The 12463-nt window shown below is 39.3% G+C and overlaps 1 long non-coding RNA gene across 6 annotated transcripts in view; it reads left to right on the top strand.

Annotated features, from left to right (window-relative positions):
* The window catches only part of LOC140602638 (uncharacterized), a 67089-nt gene that overhangs the window by 7977 nt on the left and 46649 nt on the right, over positions 1-12463 (top strand). The window lies entirely within an intron of this gene.

The raw sequence follows: 12463 nt of genomic DNA, 5'->3' as shown, positions 1-12463 counted from the left end.
GACATCTGCTAGCTCTTTTCAAGACTAGTCTAAATACTGGATCAGATTAAAACAATTGTTGTTGATGTTAATGTTGGTTGTTCTATTGCTTTAAATACAAAAGTCAACATACAATGTAGAGCTTATAGTCTAGTTTGGGAAACAGACATTAAATAAATACATAAATATATAAATACAGAAGGTAATAATATGGTGTATAAGATATTTATGAATATGCAAAATGTGTTTGGGAACAGCAAGTGCTCCGTGTTGATTGGAACACCAAGACTGTGGTAAGAAGTAGCAGAAAAGGACTGCAAAGAAGACTTAAGAGACATCACACAAAACTTTAAAATGCTAATTAAAGAACCTGAACTCCCTTAGGTTGGCTGAAAGAAGTTGAAAAAGATGTTTGGGCAGGAGAATAACATGATAAAAGGAAATATTTCAGGAAAATTAATCAGACAGAAGTGTGCAGGATGAATGAGGAGGAGCATTAAGTGTCTAGAGTCAGAAGATAAATTAGGAGGCTATGGCAATGTGTGACATGGAGATGGTAAAGTCCTGTAGAGAGCACAGAGCATCTAGATCTAGGGGCTGAAATCCAGCCTGCACTCCATTTGCCGAGCCCTGCACCTAAAGGGTTGCATCTGGGTGCCTTTTTCTATTTCTCACCAAGTGGCTATATAAGCAGTGGCTCTAGATCTATATTACTCTGTTTGATCTCTCTCCTCTAGTGAGAGAATTGACCCATCCCAAAGAGACTGTGGAAGTCTAAAATACTTCTTTTACAGCATTGCAATGTCCTGGGTGAAAACACACATATCAAAATCAATGACCAAGAATATATGACATCTTACAACAGATCTTATGATGTCAGGAAAATTTTGAGCCAACCTTAAAAACAAATCTTTTAAATTGCATTTGTGGGCAGCCCGGTGGCTCAGCAGTTTGGCCCCGCCTTCAGCCCAGGGCATGATCCTGGAGACCCAGATCGAGTCCCACGTCAGGCTCCCTGCGTGGAGCCTGCTTCTCCCTCTGCCTATGTCTCTGCCTCTCTCTCTCTCTCTCTCTCTGTCTCTCATGAATGAATAAATAAAATCTTAAAATAAAATTGCATTTGTGAAACATCCTCAACCCCTCAGGAATGGAACAAAAATCAGTGCTGAGATGAGAGTGAGGGGCAAAGTGAGACTCAGATGAAGATTTAGGCATTGTCCAGCAAGCAAACCATATGCAATCTAGAGTCATTTGTTTAGTAATGGCATTTATTCTAGTTTCCCTTTCAAGGAATAAAAGCTAGACACCTGTGCTTGCTGATAATGCTAACTTTGAAAGGGAATATATTAAAAACTGGATGAAGTAGGGGTAGGGAAAGGTATTTGGGAAATGGAAAAGAGACCCATGATTAAAGCAATATTGAACCAATTGGACTTATTACCCAACTCTGCCATATTTCTTATAGTAGACTTTGTGGTTGTTTTCCTTAAATCCATTACACCCCTCTTCAGTGTGGAATAGCCACACTAAATTAAAGGAATTTAGCTCCAAGGGTTAGCCCCAACCTAATTGATTGAAATAATCCCATACCCCATTCTAAAGGTATTCACTCAGAGATAAGCAGATATAAGTCAGTCAGTGAATGGCATTTCCCTGGTCATAGAGTTTGGTTCAGGAATGAACATAACTCATTGGGGCCAATAAGACATGTGGTTTGCTAGCAACTTCCAGGAAAAAAAAAATGTTCTCACTGTTTTAGGAGAGCCTTTGGAAGCAATTCTCTTAGTGTCCTGACATAGAAGAGGAGATTGTTTAGCATATCACATATACAAAGGGAAAGCTAGACTTGAGTTGAAGCTGATGGAAAAAATAGAAAATAATTAGATTTCTGATGGCATTGTTGGCATTTCTGATGGCAATACATCAGCTTTATTATTTTTTCAGTACTTTATTGTTGGCATTTCTGATGGCAATACATCAGCTTTATTATTTTTTCAGTACTTTATAATTTACATGCACTAAAATGAACCAATCTTAAGCATACAGCTTGATGACTTTTTACATATATACACACACATGGGGCCAACACACAGATCAAGATATAGAACATTTCTATCGGGGGCACCTGGGTGGCTCAGTTGGTTAAGCGTCTACCTTGAGCTCAGATCATGATACCAGGTCCTGGGATGGAGCCCCATATTGGGCTCCCTGCTCAGTGGGGAGTCTGGTTCTCCCTCTCTCTCTGCCCCTCCCCCTGCTCATGCTCCCACTCTCTTGCTCCCTCTCATAAATAACTGATTAGCACCTTTATCCCATTTTACCAATGAAGAAAGGTTCAAAAAGTTGTTTCTTAATAAAAAAAAAAGTTGTTTCTTAATCTTTAAAAAAACATTTCTATCATTCCAGAAAGTCCCCTTGTACTCCTTTATAGTCAATATCCATTCCCCCAGAAAGAACCATAATTCATTTAAATGGAATCATACAGTATGAATTCTTTTATGTATGCTTTTTTCACTAAGCATGTCTTTGAGAATCATCTGTGTTATTCAGGTGTATCTGTTCTAATTCTCAGTAGTATTCCCATTATATAAATGTAGCACACATTGCTTACCCCTTCTTTCTGATGGACACTTGGTATGTATGTTAGTCCAGACAGGATTAGATGTGTAAGAGATTTATTAGAGGTTATGCTTGATGGGGAACATGGAGAGGAGCTAGGAACTAGGGAATACTGTGAGAGCCATCAGACCTCAATGCAGAAAGAGGACAAAGGAAAGGCAGGTTAGTCAAGTAGAAGAGTCTTAGGCTGCAATGTAATTCTAAGAAATTTAGGCAAGACCAAAATCACCCATCAGAAGAGTCTTCCATCTCCCAGAAACAGGCCTGCCTTAGTACTCCTTCTATACTTAATGAGTGGAGCAACATGTGGAAACCATGGCCTCTGAGTGGATGCAGGAATGGATTTTAGAGCACAGCAGCTAAGATGATCAATAAATATGATCCCTGAAGCCAGAAATCAAAAAACACTTTCATGGCTGCCACAGTCCATTCTTTTACCTCACAGATATACTTTTCCATGCAGGATCAAGAAGCAGATCCTCTGTGGTTCTGTAACTAAGAGGAAACTCAGAAGAGGAAGATTGGTGGAGTGAACTACAACCCTCATTGCTGAAGTGTTGGTCTTAGGGCCAAAACTTCATCCTCATCTTCATCCTCAATATATCTATTCTAAATACCTCTCACACTCAGCTGTCAGCTAAGCAGGTCTTAGAGCTTGCTCAGTAGTATGACCCAAACCCTCAGTCCTTAGGATTCTGAGCCCTTAGTAATAATCCCAGGATTGTTTTCTCTGTTCACAGTTATGGGGCAAAGGAATACCAGTGTGTGTGTGTGTGTGTGTGTGTGTGTGTGTGTGTGTGTATCTCCTAATGTGTGCATATGTATAATCCTAATGGTTCTTTTTCTCTGAATAATCCTAATACAATAACTATGTTCCATGTGAACATAATTCTTTCTGATCCTTTTTCTCAAGTAAGATAGAAAAGAATGCATTTGCCAACTTAATGGCTACATACTATGAACCTCAGGCCATATTAATCTAATTTAACAATGATGCCATGTCTGGTATAGCAGTTACAATTAGGGCTGCTACTTGGTTGAGTAATCTAACAACCAATCTAGGTTTGTGGAAATCTACAGGCATCCTGTAGAATCCCCTTTGTGAAGGGGTCAGACTGGCAAATTAAATGTAGTTATAGTAGGATGGATTCTTTGCATCCTTTTGATCTTTAAATGTAACATTAATCTCCTCTATCCCCCTACTCCCACTCCAAGGATGCATGGAAGTGGGGCATTTTCAGAGGCTTACATTTGGCCTTTCACACTAAGATAATTTATCCCATAGGCTAAGAACTCAATGTGGGAGTTACCCCAACTGCCAAGTATATGAACTCCAATTATACATATTAAGGGCCAAGGAAATAACTAGAAAGGACTGGATAGTCTGTGGACCCACTGTAGTTGAGAACTTGTCCCCAATTCCATTTATTACCTGGCCTCCATGTGCCCCCACTCTCTAACGTGAGGATCATGATGACATCTCAGGTCTCTGGGTATCAGTATCAATTCAAATCCTGTCTTCAAAAGTCCTCAAAATATCTGGATATTCCCCTTTCCTAAATATGTAGCTATTCAAAGAAATGGCCATTGCTTTGGCAAATCATTATCACATATATTTGCTGTGGTGTGTGAGGGTCCTTCTCCTTGAGAACTCAGTCACCTTTCAGTCATTAGGTTCCAGGTCTGTAAATTGGCTCAGATCTAGAAACTGGGCAAAAGATCATTACTTTTTTTTTTTTAAAGATTATTACTTTTAATTGAAGTGACTTCAATTTGGTTTTATACTTAATTTTATTATTCATAATTTTGTGTTCCTTTTTTTAAGATGTACTTATTTATTTATTTGAGAGGGAGAAAGGGAGCATGTACACAGGGGGTGGGCAAAAGGAGGGGGAAAGAGTTTCAAGCAGACTGTGCTGAGCACAGAGCCCAACATAGGGCTCAATCTCATGATCCCTGGATTAGGACCTGAGCCAAAACCAAGAGTCAGACGCTTAGCTGACTGTGCCACCCAGGCACCCCGTGTTCTTTTTCATAAAGAGAGTCCCCAAGTTTGCATAGACTCTTGCCACACAAAACTTAGGTCTGTCCCATTTCTGAAAAGTAATGAGGAATAATCACAAGAACCATATACAAAAAGAGATCAAGAACAAGATTGGCTAGACCTGAGTCACTGAGCTCGTAGCCCTGGGGCTCCTGATATGACCATGTCTAGGAACTGGATGGGTCTTAAGATGTGGAACATAAGTGAACATAAGGTAGATTAAAGGAACCCCCAGCCATGTAGATTTATAAGAAGTGAACCAAGCAGAAAGTCACCTTGTAAAAGTCAGGTTAGCCAGTATTCAACAACATTTCAGCTATTAGAGATGAGGAAACAGGTTTGAAGAGCCTGATCTGCCCAAGATCACACATGGTTAAGGTACACTGAAATTCAAAACCACATCCCACTTCAAGCCTTTGCTCTTAATCACTGTATAATGCCTCTCAAACATGCTGTGAAAAAACTGATGTGATAACTCAAAGAGCATCTCAAAGACTTTTATTCAATTCCCTCTGCTTTACAGCAGCACTTACATCACCTCAACCACACTGTGATTTTAAATTCTACCGAAGTTTGCATAGTGATGGATCAGTGACTTGTTTAGAAGCCAATGAGAATAATGAGAATCAACATCATTAAAGAAGTACTATTGTGGGGTAGAATGGAGAATGGGAGTATGAGATATAGGCTTTCAGTTATGGACTGAGTAAGTTGTGGGAATAAAAGGTACAGCCTAGGGAATATAGTCAATGATATTGTACTAGTGTTGAATGGTGAAAGACAGTAGCTACACTTGTGGTGAGCATAGCATAATATATGGAGATATTGAATAACTATGTTGTAACCTGAAACTAATGTAACATTTTTATCAACTATATTCAAATAAGTAAATTAAAATAATTTAAAAAGTACTATGCAAGTTTTCACCTATTCAAGTTCAGTTTTCACAGACTTGTAATAGCATTGCTTCCTTAGAAATCACATTCTGTGTTATAGTGAGGACTCTGCTAAGAGGGCAGCCTGAGAATGCTGCCCAGCAGATAAGGACAGAATGCAGGTTAAGCATGAATCTTAGAGATGGATGAGAGAGAAAGGTAGGAGAGATCATATCAAAGGCAAAGAACCTAGAATTAGTCCTTCATCCAGGAAAAAACAAGGATGCTGGCTTCTTCTTGCTGTTTCTTGCCTCTTCCCTTCTACAGGTTATAATTAGGAACCAAAGAATTTAGATCTCAAATTTCTTTATTCTTTCTTCCAATCATTTAGCCAAAAGCTCCTGTGGAATATATATCTGTGTTCCTGCTTTGGACTACCAGTATTACTGCTGCTAAACTAACCATTTTGCCTTTAAATTGGTTACTTCTCAAATAGGATCTTGCTTGCAATGAGAGGACAGGAAGAACTGTCACTATAGTTACCACAATCAGTCTTTCTTCTTGAAAGATGGCAATCATGGTGGAATCTTTGAAATTTGTGGCATTTCTTTTATACTCCATATGTTAATAAAGTTTGCACAGATATGTTAAGCAAAACCTCTTAACCTTAACTTCTGCTTTAAAATATTTTTTAATTTGGTTAATCCTCTGACCTACTTCCCACAGTATCTATTCCAAATCTTCATCAAGACTCTACTTAAAGCTCTCAGCCTGTCCTTCTCATTAGATAAGCTATCTGCCTATTCTACCAAAACAATAAGCTGTTGACTAGTCTTCATCTGTCCTCGTTTCCATCTCTAAAAATCACAACCTTCCTTTCTGCCTTCTTTTCATCTTGCTTCCTACCAAAATTAACCTCTCTGCCTGTATTCTCAATCCTACCCTCTCTATGTCCTTTAGGATCTTTCTGCTACAATTATCCCTAGTTTTTCAAGTGTTCCAATTTCTCTCTCTCCACTGGGTCTTTGCACTCTCCTTTCTAGTATGTACAAAACCTCTCATTTTGAGGGGGAAAGGAGCCTCTAGTTGACTCCTCAGTTATCCCTAACTTCTGTTTTTTGTCACATTCTCTTCATTATCACACTTTTTGAAAAAATGTGATACACATAAAGGTCTCTATTTCCTCACCACGATCTCCTTAATGCCCTGGCATCCATCCATTAAGGAAAACTCACAGGCACCAAGTACACCAAGCACCAAGGAACTAGGGATAAAGGACAGTGGCTGAGGGGATCCCTGGGTGACTCAGCAGTTTAGTGCCTGCCTTCAGCTCAGAGTGTGATCCTGGAGTCCCAGGATCGAGTCTCACGTCGGACTCCCTAGATAGAAGCCTGCTTCTCCCTCTGCTTGTGTCTCTGCCTCTCTCTCTCTCTTCTCTCTCTCTCTCTCTCTCAATAAATAATATTTTTTTAAATTTTTATTTATTTATGGTAGTGACACAGAGAGAGAGAGGCAGAGACACAAGCAGGCTCCACGCACCGGGAGCCCGACGTGGGACTCGATCCGGGGTCTCCAGGATCGCGCCCTGGGCCAAAGTCAGGCGCTAAACCGCTGCGCCACCCAGGGATCCCTCTCTGAATAAATAATAAAATCTCTCATGAATAAATAAATAAAATCTTGGGCAGCCCCTTTGGCGCAGCGGTTTAGCGCCGCCTGCAGCCCGGGGCGTGATCCTGGAGACCCTGGATCGAGTCCCGCGTCGGGCTCTCAGCATGGAGCCTGCTTCTCCCTCTGCCTGTGTTTCTGCCTCTCTCTCTGTGTCTATCATGAATAAATCAATTAAATCTTTTAAAAAGAGAGAGAGAGAGAGAAGTAACTACTTCCCTAAGTCTTCTCCCAGATTCCATGTGGCTACATAAATGTCCCTCTGTTACTACAACAGAAGTCTGGAACTGATTTTCTGGAGAAGATGTGGTGAGGAACTCTGGATTAGGGGATTCCAGGCAAAATTAAGGGTGTGGGTACCTTGCAAAACAGGGAGATTGAATGACCAGATGTATATTAAATGCTGAGATGTCTCTAACCCATCCCCCACACTGCTTCCAGAGCATTGGCAGCTGCTTAAACTTCTACTCCTCAAGCATGAAATTCAAGACTCTTCTCTGAGGAGTCTACTATCCGAAGAGAAAGAAATAAAGACACAAACAAACATCAAGGGTTTCCCCAAACAAATGGCTTGTCCAGGTCTGTCCACAGAGAGACTCACAGTCAATAAGCCCTGCATCATGCTCAAGCTTCCAGTGAGCTCTTTAACTTGTAATCATGAACAGAAAACCAAAAATTATCATCTCTGAAGAAAGCCTCTGATACGAAAGACATAGATCAAAACAACCAAACAATAAACAGAAAAGGAAAATCTCTGGATGGGAGGGAAATGGAGGGACAGGGGAACTAGGTGATGGACATTAAGGAGGGCATGTGATATAATGAGCACTGGGTGTTACATAAGACAGACAAATCACTGAACTCTACCTCTGAAACTAATATATTGTATGTTAATTAATTGAATTTAAATTAAAAAAAAATCTGTGAGGAAATAAAGCCTCTTTATGTAGTAAAAAATTCCTCAGAGAGAAGAGAGAAGAACACATCTATAAAACAAAAATAGGATGTCATTAATAAATTAATAAAAGGAGCATTCAGAAAGAAAAGAAAAATCTTGGAGTGGAGGGCATTAAAGAGTACAAACTTACAGTTGTAAAATAATAAGTCATTGAGATGTAATGTACAGCATGGTAACTATAGTTACTACTTTATTGCACATTTGAAAATTGCTAAGAGCATAAATCTTAACAATTCTCATCACATGCACAAAAACTTTGTAACTATGAATGGTGATGGATGCTAACTAGACTTATTGTGATCATTTTGCAATATATACAAATATTGAATCATGTTGTGTATCTAAAACTAATGTAATTTTTATAGCAATTATACCTCAATAAAACAATAATTAAAAAAAACAGAAAAAAACTCTTGGAAATTATTTTTTTTTTTTTTTTTTTTTTTAATTTATGATAGTCACAGAGAGAGAGAGAGGCAGAGACACAGGCAGAGGGAGAAGCAGGCTCCATGCACTGGGAGCCCGACGTGGGATTCGATCCCGGGTCTCCAGGATCACGCCCTGGGCCAAAGGCAGGCGCTAAACCACTGCACCACCCAGGGATCCCAACTCTTGGAAATTAAATGCATGATAGAAGAAATCTAACTATTAATAAATATTAAAAAAAACTCTTAAAAGTAGTGCAAAATGAGTTAGAGGTAGAAAATAAGAGAGAAAAGATGAAAAAGTTAGATGACCACTCCAAAAGTTATAACATCAGAATAATAGGCATCCTAGAAAAAGCAGAGAGGAGTGAATCATTAATGAAACAATTCCAGAAAATTTCCCAGAACTGAGGTCTCTAGATTTGAAAGAGCCATGGCAAAAAGTTTGAAGTGACTAGAGAGCATGAGGAGGTTAGAACCACTTGGTAAAGGACCTTTTAAGCTATTCCTAGGGGCTCAAATTTTATCCAGGAGGCACATCAGAGGTTTTAAGCAGGGAATGACGAGATTGGATTGTATATTAAGGAGATAGATGAGGCAGACTTAGAGCAGTAAAGGAAATTTGAAGGAAATCAAAGTAGAAACTGTTTCCCAGGTTTCTAATTTGTATAGCATACTAAAAATTAAGTCAATAACCAAAATGGAAAATTCAGGAGTAAGAGATTTAAAGGAAAGGATTACAAGTTCACTTTGGGACATATTAGGCTTGAGATGCTTGTGAGACAACTAGGTAAAAATGGACTGAAGCTCAAGAGAGTAACTTAGGACAAGGGAGAATTTGGTCCAGCTTAAGGTAAGAGTTGGAGTCTTATGGAAGAAATGGGACCCCTCTGAGCAAGTATATAGAATTGAGGAGTGGGGCAGACAGGGAAGACGTAGAATGAAATCAAATGATTACCAACAATTAAGAGGTGGACACACAGGGAGAAGTGAACAAAGGAGAGTGGAGTTATACAAGAAGCAGAGAATGAGATCATATAAGCCAAATGAAGAATGGATGTTAAGAAGGAAAGGCAGGACACCTGGGTGGCTCAGTGGTTGAGCGTCTGCCTTTGGCTCAAGGTATGATCTGGGGGGGATCCTGGGATCAAATCCTGCATCGGGCTCCCTACAGGGAGCCTGCTTCTCCCTCTGCCTGTGTCTCTGCCTCTCTCTGTGTGTCTCTTATGAATAAATAAATAAATAAGATCTTTTTTAAAAAAGGAAAGGGAAAGCAAGACAAACAAAAAACATTGAAGAGGTGAAATAAGATAAAGATAGAAAAAAATTGGGTTTGACAATTAAGAGATTCAGTTTTATTATTGTGGTGGGTCATACACCAGATTTTAGTTTCTTAAGGATTGAATAGGAAAGGAAGAAATGAGGACATGTAAACACAAATAACTGTAATACAAGGCAGTATGTGTATTGTGTTAGAAGGTAAACATATAGGGGCATCTGGGTGGCTCAGTCGGTTAAGCGTCCAACTCTTGATTTCGGCTCAGGTCATGATCTCATGGTCGTGGGATCAAGTCCCACATTGGGCTTTGCACTCAGCATGAAGTGTGCTTGTCCCTCTTCCTTCACTCCCTCCATTTCTAAAATAAATAATATTTTTAAAAAAAAAAAAAGAACTTAAACATATATTCTTCTACTCTCTTAGTAGTAGTCTGCTGCCCATGGTCTGTTGTCTACATGGTAGATGCCTTCCTTCAGACTGCTGGACTCCAAATTACCCAGACGACACTGCCCTTATGCCAACCTCTAATATTCCTCCCCTTGCCTATTCAACAGGAGAACACATTCTGTTTCCATAGAACCAGCAGCTCAGCAGAGCTAATGGGCCTCTACTACTCAAGATTTCTTCCATTCAGCTCTCTTCTTTCTAGAACACATAGGCACTCCAGAAGGGGTTGGAGAGAGCTAGATTATATTATGGTCAGCACAATTTCCCCACACCTGCAACTTCTATAGCCACCACTCCTAGGACTTGCCACGTAGTCTAGTTCCCTATATCAGACTTTTTCATTCATAATGTTTTTCTCTCATATGATCTACGAACTCTTCCTCAAATCTTGTCCTGCAAACAAATATGTATATCCCAATTTCAAGTTCTTTCTCAGATTTCTGGACTTAAAGCAAACCACAGAATTTCACTGGAAATATTTTTCAATGTCCTCAAAAGTCCCATGGCAAATAAAAGGCTGGAGATAGGTAGGAAATAATGAAGAAAAATATTCATAACTAACATAAATTGAGCATTTACTATGCATCAGGCACTGAGCTAATTCTTTATTTTTTACAGGAAAGGAAACTGATTCAGAAAGTAACAAACTAATGTGGCTGCTAAATAGCAGAGATATTATTTGAACCTATCCAGTGTTAGTCCAGAGTTCTTGCTAGGTTAAGGGCAAAGAATTAAGCTCTGAATAAAAAACAACACAAATACATTGTCTCTGCCCCCAATTATCCATTTTTAATTGGAGGTTCAGTTTAATAAAAGGACTAAAAAGTAAACAAAGAAAATGCCAAGGAATCATAAGAGCCAAATACATAAAACAAGTTCTGAAAAACAGAATCAAACATCAGTTATGATGATAGAAGCAAGCAATTTAAAATCTTACATTAAAAAATGAACTTACATTAAAAAAAAACTTACATTAAAGGACTAAGACTGAGGAATTCCATGCCAAGCTGATAACTCCCTTTGTATCAGTCAGAATCCAACTTGCTGGGTAGAAGAGAAATATGCTGAGGAATGCAGGTCACAGCTAGTCCATGAGGATTGCTGGGTGAGCACTTCTAGGCTTCCATCATGTTGTAAAAACACGGTTCACTGGAACCAGGAAATGAAGTATTTTTCTCCTATGAACTGCTGTGTCCCTTCAGAACTTTCTATTGATAAAGGCTAATATCAAGCCAACTGACAAAGTTTACAGGGCCCATTATCAAAAATGAAACAAAGAAGAGTACATTTGGATCTAAGAAACAGTAAATAACTGGCCCAGTTCATCCCTTTAACTTCCATATACACCCTTCTTCATACACTCAAACTTCGATAAAACAGTAAAAGAACTGTTTCCACCTAACAAGTTGGCCAATAGCAATTGTATAGAAAATAATAAAGAGTAAAGAGAAGAATAAAATAGTTAAATGTGCAAATAAATATACTACACATAATCAGTGAAGAGAAAATAGGCGAAGCTACTATAGTCCTTATTTTGGCAATTGGTCCTGAGGCCATGGTTAGTATTTGTGACTTCCTTCTTCCACTAACCACAGTAACTATTTTGGTCTCTTATACATTAGGGTGATCTGAACCGTCATTTTGGAAGGGCCCTCCAATAGTTGTGCCCTTGTTTGATTGCTATAGTTTTCCATAACCTTTACTTTGTGTGTGGGAGTGTTAAAAGTAGCCCAGGGGGCAGTCCGGGTGGCTCAGTGGTTTACCACTGCCTTCAGCCCAGGGCCTGATCCTAGAGACCCGGGATCGAGTCCCATGTCAGGCTCCCTGTATGGAGCCTGCTTCTCTCTCTGCCTGTGACTCTGCCTTTCTCTCTCTCACTCTCTCTTTCTCTCTCTTACCTCTCTCTCTCTCTCTCTCTCATGAATAAATAAATAGAATCTTTAAAAGTAGCCCAGGGAGTTCCCTGGTTCCAGAATCACTCTTTTTGCTCCACATAGCAACAACTTGATTTACCATGGTAATCAGGAAGTAATCATCCAGTAGAGTATTCTTTTATCTGCCTGCTGGTTCAGTGACGTAAAAAGCCCAAATAGCCAAATGGAGTTTCATCTTCTAATTCAATGGAACGATTGTATGTATTCCCTGTTAGAAGCAAAGATCTCCAAACCAGCA

Source organism: Canis lupus, chromosome 13 (genome assembly GCF_048164855.1).
Source record: "Canis lupus baileyi chromosome 13, mCanLup2.hap1, whole genome shotgun sequence".
NCBI classification, from domain to species: Eukaryota; Metazoa; Chordata; class Mammalia; order Carnivora; family Canidae; genus Canis; species Canis lupus.
This window is presented reverse-complemented; position numbering and strand designations above follow the sequence as displayed.